At 33.1% G+C, this 15,242-nt stretch overlaps 1 pseudogene; it reads left to right on the top strand.

Moving 5' to 3' along the window:
• LOC124961438 (60S ribosomal protein L3-like) overlaps positions 1-4,097 on the top strand; it is a 35,775-nt pseudogene extending 31,678 nt beyond the window's left edge.
• The last annotated feature ends 11,145 nt before the right edge of the window (positions 4,098-15,242 follow it).

Raw genomic sequence — 15,242 nt, 5'->3', positions numbered from 1 at the left:
TTGGAGACTTATGACGTGTTGACGCCAGGCTCTAGGATTGGCTATCTAATATCATGCTGTGTGTGGACAGCTCGTGATCCATATAGTGCTATGCTGGCATTCTTCTGCATGCTCTCCTTCGTGAGAGAAAGCTTTGCTATAATTGGCTAATAAGCTAGGAGCCTGGGGGAGGAGAGAGGGAGAGGGTAGAAGAAGGAAGATAGTGGAGAACAAAGAAGTCAGGAAAACAGGGAAGACGCAATAAATCTGGTCAACTAAAGATTGGTGGTGTTTGCTTTCTCTGCGCCGGTTCCGCTGCATGGAACAAACCTCAATTGTTCTCTTCTTGCCTCCTTAGGTAATGATCAAAACTGTAATTCAAAATTAGTCAATTAATTCAACAAACACACCAGAAATATTTCTCACTTGAGTGAATATGAGGAAAGTTTTGGAAATCATAAATACTTATATATCATTAAAGCCTGAATTTTTAAAGTTCTTTAGAGTGGTTAGCATACAAAGAGTCAAATTTCAAAACTGAACAAAACATATTTGTACAGGGCATCTACAGCCAAAGTGATGAAAACCATCATAGAAAAACCCAGTTCCATGAATATGTATATTTATATAATATGTATATAAATATACATTATATATAATATGTATATAAATATCATATATTTATGTATATGTATATATATGTATATAAATATTATGTATATGTATATATATGTATATAAATATCATATATATATGCACACATTTCCCATAGTACTTATGTGTTCAGGAATGATTGACCTACTGAGCCATAAAAATGTGATCAGAGAGTATGATATGAAAATTGCTATTTAAAATAATCCAGGAAAAAAAAAAACAAGCAAAATTTATATTGCATGTTGTGTTTTATTTTTAGTGAAAGATTTGGGAGTAAATCTCACTCTTTATGGGCATTGCTACTTATAATGGTGAGATTTGAAACTGCTGAACTCATTTTGCTAGCAGCCTGAGGATGGCCTCAAACCTTGAGGAGCAATTTACAAGGAAATGGAATCAAATCCACTGGATTAACATGGTCCTGAATCCACATAACACTGTAATTCCTGATAAGTCACCTAGAAAATTGTTTTATTACTCAAAAGCATTTGTGTGTACCTAAAATGATCCTAGCAGATCATATAGGGCAATATGATTTTTGAGAATAAAATGAGTTTAGTATTTAAAAAGTTATTTCTATTATATTTAAATTGTATATAAAGGAAATACAAAAAATATGGACATGAAATAATCTTTTGGATCTTTGTCAAAACATACACTTTCAGACCAAAATGAATTACATTTCTCATAAGGAATTCATGGGACAAGTGCCTGGGTTGCAATTCAGGTTCATTTAACTGCTGTGGGTCCTCACCTCTCTCTTTTTAAATTTTATTTCTTTACTTTAGATATATATGTAGGATATATTTTGACATATTTATACAAAAATGGAGTATAACTTATTCTAATTAGGATCCCAGTCTTGTGATTGTACATGATGTGGGGATTCATGTATTCTTGAGTCAGATTCATTCTACTCTTTCCCCCTCCCTTCCCTTCATTCCCCTTTGTATAATCCACTGAACTTAGTATAGTCTGAAGATTAAATGAAGTAATACCTGTAAAGTGATTAGAATATATTGCATACAATCATTAAATACTGGCTATTTTTATGATCACAGAGACTGTGAGTAAAACCTCTTGAGAATATCATAAAAATGAAGGATAATAATTAAAGCATATTTTCACAAAGAAATTATATAAACCACCTCAAGCTTGTACTTAAGAATCACTGGTACATAGAAAGGCACCTTTGCCTAGAGCTGACTCTATTCCAGAGATTCCCGGGAGGTCTGTGTTCCCTTTTCTACTGTAGAGTTTTTGCTGGGAATAGGCCTAGTGAAGAACATCATATTCCAACTTTGTCATAGTTGGATGATATTATGTGACTTCTTGTCACCAAATAAATGTCAGCAGAAATAATGTAAATCACATTGTAGTCAAGAATATAACCTTGCCCAAGGAGAGGTCTGGCCTTTCCCCTGGTCTCCTGAGAGGAAATTGCCAAATCCTTGGAATAGTCTGTTTGATAAATGTATGTTTGTTTACATGGGCCACACCAGATGGCTAACGGTGTGATAAGAATGGGATTTTTGGGTTACATGGTATGTCATCTTAACCTTCAGAGGGTCTAAAGACATAGGTCAGCCATGTGGATGGTAAACCAGGTTGATGTGAAAAAGTCCCAATAATGTCTAGAGTGATCTTCCCTGGTGGCAAAACACAGTGGGCCCCCCTTTATTCACAGGTGAGAACATCTAAGATCCCCAATGAGTACTCAAAACTGAAGATAGTACCGAACCCTCTATATACCATTATTTCCTAATACAGTTCAAGTAGATGCTATTCGTATTTTGAGTAGCAAGATATTTTGCTGGTAACAACTGCTCTCATTTCAAGTAAAACTACATCTTTCTTATCTCTTAATTTTCTAAAAATTCTGAGTCTCTGTATTAAATTATAAATGAATGGTACAAATTATTATCTCATAATCTCTACAAATTATTTTAAAGGAACATAGTAGTTTGACACTCACTTAAGAAACCTACTTACCTGCAAGTTAGAATTTAGTTATTCCATTATTTCTCTTCAATATAATTATTCCATTACTTCAACCTACATAATTTCTATTTTACTGTATTTTTTTCCTTATTTCTATTGAATTCCCTTTGAAATTTTCTGTCCATTGAAGCACAGACTTCAATATTTGCTTCCACAGAACCAACAGTATTTCAAATATCAATGCCACAGGCTGTGAAAACATCAGAACTTCGTTAACTTGAATAAGGGGACTATTTAGCTTGATTTCTAGCAATTTTGAATGCTTACTATCTGCTCAAAATCTACAGAGAAGATAATATCACTTTTCATGCTGAATCTTCTAAATGTTTTAAAATCAATATGGACAAAGAGTACCATTTTTTTGCCATACTTCAAATTTTTATAGAAAATACAGGCTATTAGGAGATATAACAAGACAGGAATTACCTAATCTGCAGTTAGAGTTATGAATGTGTTTTGTTCTGTGTTCATGCAAAAATTAACTCAAAATTATGAACAGATGGCCATTCACTTGATGATATAATATTTTGTTTGACTTTAAAAATAATAAACAGTATGTACCAATGAAAATTGGCAATTGATTTTCTGTGATTCTTTTTTTAGAGTCAAGTTGTTTAATAGGAATTTACAAATTGGTAAGTTTTTGAAAGAAAAAAAATTTCCTAAACAAGTAACATTAAACTATCATTTGTCACTTCTTATTTGAACATTAAGATACTAAATGGGATTTTGGAGTTTTCAGTAGATTTTGTGAAGATAAAGACTTTTCTTAATGCTTCTAGGAACATAAATTTAATCTTTTTGGCCCCAAATGTAGTTCTTTTGCAATGTTTTACATAAAATTTATATTCATTTTGAAATTCATGCAATTTTTTAATATTTAAATTATTGAAGTATATCATATCATCATATACTTCTTGACTTTAAAGAAATGTGATTCAAGCCTTCATTCAATTCCTTTTGTTTCATGGTAGTTATTTTCTCTTGCCCTGGGTCACTTTGAAAAGGATGGATCTTGTTAGGATATTCTGAACATTGTTACATTCATAACCAAGACCAGAATCACCTAAAATACACTTTTAAAAAGTCCTAAAACCAATCATGCTTTTTAGCAACGCTGATCCTGGCCTCTCAACACTTTCATTTAAGAAACACTTAGGATGGATCTATGTATGTCTATTTTTATTTTTAGAAATCTCTTGAGATTTTTAATCTTATTATTTTTGATTTCAAAATCATGTAACTTTAATTAAACTGGCATTTTTTTTAACCATTTCACCTCTACCAGTTTCTAAGCTTACTGTTTCTTCTTCCTGTATTTTTTTCAATAGTTCCTTATTGTGAAACAGACTGAAATTAAGACCCCCACCGAAATTGAGTGCAAGTACCTCATGAGGAAAGACTATCCCATTACCCGCAGCCTGGGGGATGCCAAAGAAGCTCAGAGTGGAGATTTCCCCTGACCCAAGCCTGTCAAGCACAGAATAACTAAATCTGCATATGTATATTTCCTCCCTTTTCTCCCATTTTTCCTCCTTTTATCCTTTAAATGTTTTTCTCATCCTATTGCCTCCAGAAGATGGGGGGTGGCGGTTTCTTATATTTTCCCTATCTTCCCTCAAAGCTGGCTTTGACCATAAATATATGAAATAATGTTCAACATCCCTATTTTTCAGGGAACTGCAAATCAAACTACATTGCAATTTCATTCTACCCCAGTTAGAATGACAATCATCAAGAATACAAATAATAATGTGGGAAAAAGGGTACACTCATACCTTGTTGGTGGGACTATAAATTAATACAACCACTATGGAAAGCAGTATGAAGAGTCCTCAATGGACTAGGAATGGAGTCACTAGAGGACCCAGCTATCCCACTCCTTGGCATTTATCCAAAAGAACTAAAATCAGCATACTACAGTGATATAGGAACATCAATGTTTACAGCAACACAAATCACAATGACCCAGTTAGGAACCAATCCAAATGTCCACCAAACAGATAAATGGATAAAGAAAATATGCTGTGTATATACACGATGAAGTTTTAGCCATAAAGAAGAATAAAATTTTGGCATTTGCTGGTAAATGGAATTGGACAACATTATGCAAAGTGAAATACATCAGACTCAGAAAGTTGAGGTTGAATGTTTTCTCTCAAAGACAGAAGCTAGAGCAAAGTAAGAGGGGAAATGTGGTAGCAGGTTCCATGAAGATAAAGCAGAGATCAGTGGAGAGAAAAAGAATTGAGTGAGATGCAAGAAGCATGAAAAAAAGGGAGAAACTGTGGAAGGAAATTGACAAAATTATGCTATGTACATATATGAATATACCACAGTGAATTCCACATTTATGTACACCTATACAGCATCAATTAAAAAAAAAGCAACAAATGGGTAAAAGGAAGACTATAGAGTATAGAGGCAGGAACAGAAGGTGGAAGGAGAAAAGAGAAAGAGGAAGCATTGGTGATTGAAATGGAACAAATTATATATATTCCATGCTTGTATATTTATGTCACAATGAACCCCCCTATTATGTATAACTATAATGCACAAAGAAAAAAGCCTTTAAAAAGGACTGACTGAATAAAACCAATATGCCTACCAATTTGACTTCAATTATTTGTGGAACACCAAGCAGTGGAACATAGCCTCTCTCTTCCCCTGAGTGATAATAGTGCAGCCGGGAAATAATTTCAGCACATGACTGCAGTCTTTCCACTATAATATACAATTTACAACAATTTTACCATAAATGGCTCCTATTCTATTTAAAAGATCCATCTCATTCCTTCCTAAAAGGTTCGTAAGGGCAAATAGTCCTCTTTGGACTCTACTTTCAATGCTTGTCCAGAAGAATGAGGAGCAGAGAGGACAGTCCATGAAGGCCATAGCCCTAGAAGGACATGCATGTTCTTATAAAGTGGAAGTGGGCTGGGCATGGTGGCACATGCCTGTAATCTCAGTGGCTTGGGAGACAGAGGCAGGAGGATCACAAGTTCAAAGCCAGCCTCCATGACTCAGCGAGGCACTAATACACTCAGTAAGACCCTGTCTCTAAATAAAATATTTAAAAAGGCTGGTGATGTGGCTCAGTGGTTAAGCATGCCTGGGTCTGATCTCTAGTACCAAATAAATAAATAAATAAATAAAATAAATAAAAATCAAGTGGAAGTAGAAGAAAATACAAGTATATGACTGCAGTCTTTCCAGTATAATACACAATTATTTTTCGAGATGCAGACTTTCACATATGTTTCATCCTAAGTCTTGTTCTAGTTTTTCCTTTCTTAGACAAGTATTCCCAAGAGTCTCAAACTGCATTAAACATTCCTCATAGTCCATGAAGAAGGAGGTCAATATAGGTCAGCAGTAGCTCAGAGAACTCAGCCAAGTTGATTTAAAAAAAAAAAAAAATCTATCTCTTGTAACCTTTACTTTGTCACCTCTCATCTTCTCCTTAAATAACTAAAGAACATGTTTGTGTCAGATTATGCTATAGAATTTCCATAGTCAAGGTCATTGAACATCACGTTCTTTGTTTTAGGAGCTATTCACAGTCTGTGGCCCTAGTGAATGGTCTCTACTTTTGTTGATTTCATTTATAGTATGGAACCACTTCTTTGTTCCCACTGATTGATTCTCTTCCTATGTATACTTGTTTCAGGGTACAGTTCTAATAATATATACTCACTCTGAAATTTTTAGTCCAAACCCTTGATTTTACCATTAGTAATATAGAGATGATAGCTAGTACATATTTCTAACACAATTTGAACTACAGATTCATGTCATGATGATTCTCAGACAATTCACTTGAAGTTTTTCTTAGAATTTTACCATCAATATATACTTAATATAATATATTCATTTTGTGAAACCTGGTCCCAATGTGTTATTATTATCCTACGGATGATACTAACTGAATCATGTACAAGATAGAAACTGTAATTAAATCTAAACCTTCTCTTTCACTTTTAAATAAATCACCTAATCCTATCAGCTCCTATCCTTTTAAACTATGTGCTGCATTTCTTCCTAATTTAGTACCTACATGCTATCTATTCCTCTTGACTGAAAAAGATAACTAATTACTGTATTTCCCTGCCTAATATTGCCCACATTTAATAATAAACTAATTTCATTCCATATGCCCAATGAACTACTGTTTTTTAAAATTTCAAATGTTACTTGATGCCCGTGTCCTTTATATATGGTATTTCTTATACTATTTGCTATTCATAGAACTAGAAAATTTATGTTGATCATTCAAAACCCAAATTAGGTATTTTCTGTTCTGTGAAGACTTGGCTATTGAACTCTTTTTTTTTTTTTTTTTTTTCACTTGCAATACTATTACTATGAATGCAATTTCTCTATCTCTGCACAGAATATCATGTAGTAGTACCAGTGAATTCAAATCAATTTCTTTCATTAGTATTGGGGCTACTTGAAGGCTAGAACTATGCCATTTAACCCTTTTGTCCCCAAATTTAATCACATGGCCTTTATATATGACTTAAAAATTTTGGTTGGTGAGTGACATCAGCAAAATTGTGGAACAGAAAGTGTCTGACTCTCCTTCTAGTAACTTAACACTAGATGAACCAATTATCTTTGTGAGAAATCTAGAAAATACTAAGAGGTTTAGCTCCCCAGGCGAAGTTTAGTCAAGAATAACAACAGTGATTCTTTAAGGAATATCAGTGGCAGGGTCTCACCATAGCTTCTCCCTCCAGAACTGGGTGGCACAGTTCAACACCCAGATTTTCTCTAAAAAGTGAGAGAAGAATGAAACAAATATATCATATGTTCTGACTTTTCCTGGAGCTATCTAATAGACTGATTTCTGTTTTATTTGTAGCAAAATACTTGACAGGAAAAGAGTTCCAAGTTGTGGGCCATTGGGAATTAAGGATGTTATGTCACTTGGTCTAAAATTAGAATATCTGAAACTTCACAGGCAGAAATGGGGTAGATCCTGAGTAGAATCAGGCAAAACATCTCCAGCTAGGGAATTGCATAAATACACAAGCCCATAAAGTGTGCCTAAATAGAAAAGGCTTGAGAGATATTTACAGTATCTACCAAGGTTGACTGGAGAAGGTCCTCTTTGTACAGTCAGGCAAGAAACACTGGAACTTGTGTCTGTTTTCATATGCCAAGACCCAGCAAAAGATAACAAGACATACAATAAAAACAAAACAAAAAAAAATTTGGCACACCGGAATTAATTAAATCTGTAGAAATTAATCTTAAATAAGTGAAAATATATGAATGACTAGACCAAGAATTCAAACTAACCATGGTAAATTTCAGAAGATTGAAATCATACAAAATATCACTTCTAACAGCATTGGAATGAGACTCACCTACAACAGCACTGGAAAGAAAATATAGGTTAATATCAGAAGTAAAACAGGAAACTCCATATATAACTAATAATTAAACAACACACTTAAACAAGAGGTGAGTCAAAGAAGAAAAGGAACTTAGGATATATCTTCAAACAAAAATGAAAACACTACATACCAAAGCTTATAGGATACAGCAAAAACAATAGTAAGAAGGAAGACTATAGCCATAAACGCTTATATCAAACCGAAGGCATATCTAATAAACTTACTTTATTCCTCAAAGAAATAGAAGAACAAATAAAAAAATTAGCACAAGAAAAAAAAATAAAACTTAGATCATAAATAAACAAATTCAAGAAAAGAAAAGCAATAGGAAAAATAACAAAACCATGATTTCATTCTTGAATGGACTAACAAAACTGGGAAAGTCATTTATTTTAAATTCAGAGGAAAAAAAAGAGAGAACACTCAAATTTGCAATGAAAGGGAGCATTGTAATTGATGTCCAAAAAAATACAGTATATTACTATATTCATTACATAAAAACAAACTGAAAGACCTAGATGAAATATGCAAATTCCTAGAATCATAACTGAATCCTGAAGAAAAAAATATAAACAAATATACAACTAGTGAGGAAACAGAATCAATAATTTCAAAAGTACCAATAAAAAAGTCTAAGAATCAGATGTGATGGATGCTGGCCTTTTGAGAAACTGAGGCAACATACGGACCCCCCCCCCCCTTCAAATCTCAATTATTGCTATCATGCCAGAAAAATTTCAGACATATCACTCAAAGTACCAGGCAAGAGTTTATTAGAAGAGACAGAAAAAACATAAAGGGGACACTGTAAAAGGGAGTGAGTGGATTCTCTCAGAGAGGACTGTGTGTCTCCCTGCCATCCCTGTGACATTTCCACAGTCCTGCCTAGGTCCACCTTTTGACTTTTGACTGATAGCATAGGAACTGCATGAGTCACCTCCAAGAGATGTTGTGTGGCGCTCACAGAGTAAGAATTTAAAGGAAATTGAGTCCCCCTGCTTTTGCCTCAATTTACTTCCCTCTTAATCAATTTATTACCCCTTAAATAGCCCTCAGAAACATTCTTTGTGAGGGTATGAATGTCTTGGTTGCCTGGGTGATTAGCGGTTGTGATAGTTTAAATGATAAGGAATGATCCAGACTAGTGTTGGGACTAATGACACGTTAACTAACTCAGGCTGACTCCTTACTCCCTGGCGAGTGAGCAAGATCAAGGCCTCAAAGGCGGTTTCAATAGTTAATGACGATAAATCGGACCACCGTCAGGGATTGGTTAACAACAGTTCCTCGAAGGTGATCAGCTCGTGCTTGCCATATAGTCCTATGGGACTCTCACCTGCGTGAACCCCCTGTGCCTTGCTGACCTTTAAGCTGATTGGTTACCGTCTAGTCCCCGCCCTACATAAAAGCTGTGTGACTTCCTCAATAAACAAGATTCCTGCTGTGCCTCGTGTGCTGACAGACCTCCCGGCTCTGGTGTGTTTTCTTTGCCGCCAACACTCATCATCCTGCTCAGCCGGTATTCTCAGGCGGGCCCTGAGGAGGTACATTGGACCTTGTCGCCCGACAGGGAGCAATAGGCTAGCTGAGAGGTTGTGACATGCTCTTGAAACAATAGTTTTTCTTAAGGAAATATAATTAAGGTTGGAGGAGGTTTTGTTTTTGTTGTTGTTTATTTATTTTTATTTTTTTAAGTCTCTCTCTTCCAATGTTTACCTGTCATATAGACTCCCAGTGGTTTTCGGTTGTCTTTTCCTCACTAACCCATTCATGGTTTTATATGTAAAAAATCCTATGATTCCATCAAAAATCATAAAAATCAATAAATTATTTCAGTATGACTTTAGAAAACAAAAATCAATTCAAAATATGTTATGTGTCTGTCTAGTAACAATTGCCAATTTGAAAAGAAAACATGGCTAATAATCCCATTTTACGGTAGTTTTAAAGTGTGTAAGACACTTAGGAAAAAAACTTAACGAAGGGGGCAAAGACTTATGTAATGAAAATTATAAATGACATTTTTAGAACAAATAAGAGAAGACACAAATACATAGAAAGGCTTCTGTAGTCTTCACCTGGAAAAGTTGATATTAAAATATCCATCTAAACAAAGAGATCTATAGGGTCAGTGTGATTCTTATCAAACTCTCAATGGCATATTTTACCAAAGTAGAAAAATCATTTTAAATTTATATGGAATTTCCCCTTGAATAGATTAAACAATCTTGAGTAAAATCAAAGTTGGAGGCCTCACACTTCCTCATTTCAAAATGTATTACAAAGTTAGAGTCATAAAAAGAGCATAAAGACAGATAAAATTACTAAATATTAGAATAAAAGAGCATCAATAAACTCTCACATGCATGATCAAATAACATGTGATACTAAAACTTTTTACATACAAAAGAGTAAAGCTGGATGCTTACCTTAAACCATACCAATTCAAAAATTAACTCAAAATGAAAAAAAATGTTAATGTTAATGCTTAAACTATAAAACTCAGAAAATTTGAGCAAAGACCCAGATCATTAGATTTATAAAATGATTCTTGACTATGACACCAAAAGCACAGACCTAAAATGATAAAAAGAAAAAAAAAAAGATAATGGGAATATATCTCATTCCACAACAAATCTACACACCAAAGGCATCAATAAACTAAAAAGACAATGAGAACAGAATGGGAGAAAGTATTTACAAATCATATATTGTATAAGGAGATGATATTCAATACATAGAGTAAACTTTTAGTACTCAACAACAACAATAAATGATAAACAAATATGCAAAGGACTGAAAAGACAAATCTCCAAAGAACGTATACAAACAGCCAAAAGGCATATGAAAATATTTTCAACATTACTACTCATAAGAGAAATGTAAAATTGAATCACAATGAGAAATTATCTTGTATCTAACAGAATGACCAATCAAAAGAATAGAAATTGAAGTTATCTAGTATGCAGAGAAATTGGAAACCTTGTGCACTATTGGAGGAAATGTAAAAGGTATAACCTTTATATAAAATATTGTCCAAAAGTTGGAATTATCATCATATAATCTACCAATACCATTCCTGGGTATAAATTTTAAAAAATTAAGAGCAGTTTCTCAGAACAATATTTGTGCATACATGTTCTTTGCAGCATTATTTAAAATAGCAAGGGAGTGGAAACATTTCAAATATTCATAAACAGATAAATGCATAGAGAAAATGTGGTGTATACATATCAATTAAAATATCACACCATTAAAAAATAGAAAATCTGGGGCCTTGGATATAGATCAGTGGTTAACCACATGCATAGCCCCAGATTTCATTTTTACTAGCTATAATAATGATAAATAATAACAACAATAATGAATTTCCCTCATGTTACAACATGTTATAATATTTATTTGATACATGAATGAATCTTAAGGATATTGTGTTAAGGAAAATAAGCCAGTGACAGAAGGACAAGTGCTGTATTACTGCACTCATATTCATAATCTAAATTGTTGAAAATCATAGAAACAGAAAATAAAGGGTATGTTGCCAAAATTTCTGGGAGGAAAAAATAGAGTTTGATGGGTATCAAGTTTTGGTTTAGGAAACCGAAACATTTAAAAAAGTTTTAGGAGTGTGTTGCACACCAATGTGAATACACTTTTCACTACAGAATTGTGCATTTAAAAGTGGTAAAGATGATAAATAAAACCCAGTGGGTTTTCTAACACAAAGAAAAGTTTGGTTGAATAACAATACCTGAATAATTTTTAATTCAATTATTAAAAATAAAACATTTATATTTACACAATATTATACTTGTCCAGAAATTGCAAAGAAGAACCAAGCAACTATCAGACTAACAGTATTTGAATGTTTAATTTTAATTGAGTAAGAAATGCTAGCCCCTAAACCTATATTTATATATTCCCCCTTTCAGTTTATCAGCAAAATGCACACTGATTCTCTAGTAACTTCCCTTTGGTATTATAGTAGACTAAATAATGACTTGTAAAGATATCAAGTCCTAATCCCTGTAAATATTATATTTTTGGAAAAAGGAGTTTCTAAGAATTCTAAAGAATTTTGAGATGATGCTAATCCTAGTGAATGGGAGCACGTATGTTCATTTCAGAAAGGAACAGAGAGAGATTTGACTGTGCACATATGTGCACATAATTAAAAGATCACATCAAGTCAGAGGTAAGCCTGGTGTCCTGTGGCTACCAGAAACAGGAAACAAGAAATGGATTGTCCTCTAGAGCTTTCAGAAAGGGTACAACTTGATTTCAGCATAGTAATACTACTTTCTTATTTCTAGTCCCAAGATGTAACAGAATAAATTTAAATTATTTTAAGCTACCCTGTTTGTGGTGATTGGTTGTAACAGTCATAGGAAAATAATATAGTTATTGACTTCACAAGAATACTGGTTCTGTGTTAAGTGCAAACAAATATCAGAAATGGAACGAATGACACAGATGGAATATAAAGAGCTGGCAAAGAATGAAATAAAGAACTAAGTGCATAAAGTACATGGTTACTATCTAAGAAAATAGTTGTTCTGTAGTTTTAAAGATGCAGTGATTTGCCCAGGACTAAAAGAGATTTTGAGGATCAAAATCTAGGATTTTGATGCCATCAGGTTTAAACACCCAATTATCATTTTTTTCAAAACACAGGTGCAAAAAATGAACTAATTTAAGAGAAAGAATAGCTATTAATACATTTCAAAATCTGCTAAAATTATTACTCTGTACCTAAGACATGAGTCATAAATGGTCCCTACAGGCTTTTTGTATTTATTTTTGTTTGTTTGTTTTTAATATTGAGACAATAAATGAAGTTTTTAAATAGGATATGGTATAAATTCAAATGATATATCAAATTGTGATTTTAAAAGAAGCATGGAGGTTAAGAACTCTTCCTTTAATTCCTGGTTCTATTTTTTACCAGCTATTTGCGCTTGGGTTTTATTTCACTTTCTGTGCCTTAGTTTATTCAATCTGTAAACCAGTGATATAAGTAGACTTCACTAGATTTTTCTAAGAACTACATGAGTGGATCCCTGTGTAGCAGTTACAACCTACAGGACAGTTTATTCAGGGCTAACTGGACCAGGCGGTGAGGGGGATTAGGAAAAGACAAAAAGACCCAAATAGAGAAAAAGCCAGGACTATGGGGATCACTGGCAAACCTGATGGAAAAGCAGTGACCACAAGCTAGCTTGACACATTTGTTGAACAGATTTCAACATCAAAAGAATGTATTGTGAGCAAGTTTCTTCAAGCCAAAATTGAAGGTAAAAGAAGCCCTATTAGGACTATCAACTTGTGCCTATAATTCTCTACCTCTGGGCAGCTGGCATTTGATTCCAAGCTTAAAAACTGATAAAATTCTGAAGCTGACACAGAATTTCTCTTTGACCAGGGTGACACCTTAGCAACTGGGCAATCTTTGATTGGCACCTTTGTACCAAAAATTCTCAAAAGAGGTATCGCCTCTGTTTCTGGGAAGTTCAAGGACCATAATTCATTTGCGGCTCCTGACATCCAGACATTTAGATTTTTTATAAAGCTTTATTAATGAGTCAACCGGGACAGATGAAGCATTCTATTGTCATTCATAGCATAAAATACACTAATTTTAAGAGAACAGTGGTTTTAAGAAATCTTCCCAATTTTATTTATAAAAAGGGGCTAGTTTTGATAAACTAAAAGAAAAAAAAATTACTGTCATATTAATGCTTACTTTTGGGAATAGCATGTATACCAATTTCACAAATGATAAGATGGAAAATAAATACTAAAAAGCAAAAATAGCAAGCATGTCTCTGGTTGGTACTGGAGAACTGTAGGAGTTATGACTTGGAATTTCCTTTCTTTAGAATACATGTATGTAACTACTTTTGTTGAAAAATTCTTCAAATACTACCACCTTCTTCTTTAAAACAAAAATTTTTATATGGAAAGTTGAATTGTTATGTGGTAATTTTAATGACTAATCTTTTTTAAAGTTTTTTCCTCAAATTTTAGGTATACTTTCTGAAACTCTGGTATTCAACAGAAGTAAAATAAATTTTCAGGAATATAATTGATTTTACAAAGATGATTGATATACTGAATCATTCATTGTGTCCACTTTCTATTCCATCTCAGACTTTATAGTTGGAGCAACCAGTAAGGGCAAATTTAACTGCAATTTTGTTGCTGAAAATGTCAAACATATCTGATTATATACTGGAAACATCCCAATAGAAAGCATTCATTTTTTAAATTTCTTTGGGCAATGAGTAAGGCATTGTATTAAGTAAAATTTTAAAAATCATTCTCTCCTGAAAAAAAATTATGGATCAAAAGTGAGAATTAAATTTCAAGCAATGAGAAACACATATTCATGTTCACCAGGACATTCCCTTGCATTGCCAAATTATATGGAGTTTTATTCTACCTGGAATATCCTTTCATATTATTAACAAAAAAAAGTATGGCATATAAAATTAGAGTTTCTGATTGCCATTTATTATTAAATAGTGGATTTTAGATTGTGTATTTGCATTTTATGAATCCAGAAAAATCAATCGTGCCACCAAAGAAGTCAATGGTCCTGACCAAGGCTTAACCATCCATATGATACTTCAATTCAATTTCAGCCAGAGCTAGGGCACCATTTTAATTATTATTATTATTAATTTTTATTATTAAATATGGGATTTCATTGAAAGAAGGGGTCATTCTACTTCTATTATAATTTTTGAACTCCCACATTTCAATTTTAATTTTTTTCTATCATCTTTCTTTCCATTCATCCATTCATCTGAGAAGATATGAAAGAATGTATATTTCCTGTCAAATTTTGATGTTACTGGGATGAAAATGTCCTATATTCTACTCCTGCCTCAGTTTATCCTCCACTGCCTAGAATATTCTATGTATTTTGTATCAGCAAAGTATAAGCAGTATGTAAATATTACATATACCAATAGTTTGTCATAACTGACACCAACAGTAATTAATGAAATCAGTATATTAACAAATTAAATCAAATATCAGTGAAACTTCTTTACTAAAAGGGTGTAACAAAGCATAAACTCTACCACATTAAGAATAGTTTAAGATCACTTAAGGAAATAACCTATTCAATTTTAATCTATACCTCTATGTGAGTTTGGTATAAGGATAATGAAATTGAATTATGTGGACATTGAAATA

Source organism: Sciurus carolinensis, chromosome 12, assembly GCF_902686445.1.
Source record: "Sciurus carolinensis chromosome 12, mSciCar1.2, whole genome shotgun sequence".
NCBI classification, from domain to species: Eukaryota; Metazoa; Chordata; class Mammalia; order Rodentia; family Sciuridae; genus Sciurus; species Sciurus carolinensis.
This window is presented reverse-complemented; position numbering and strand designations above follow the sequence as displayed.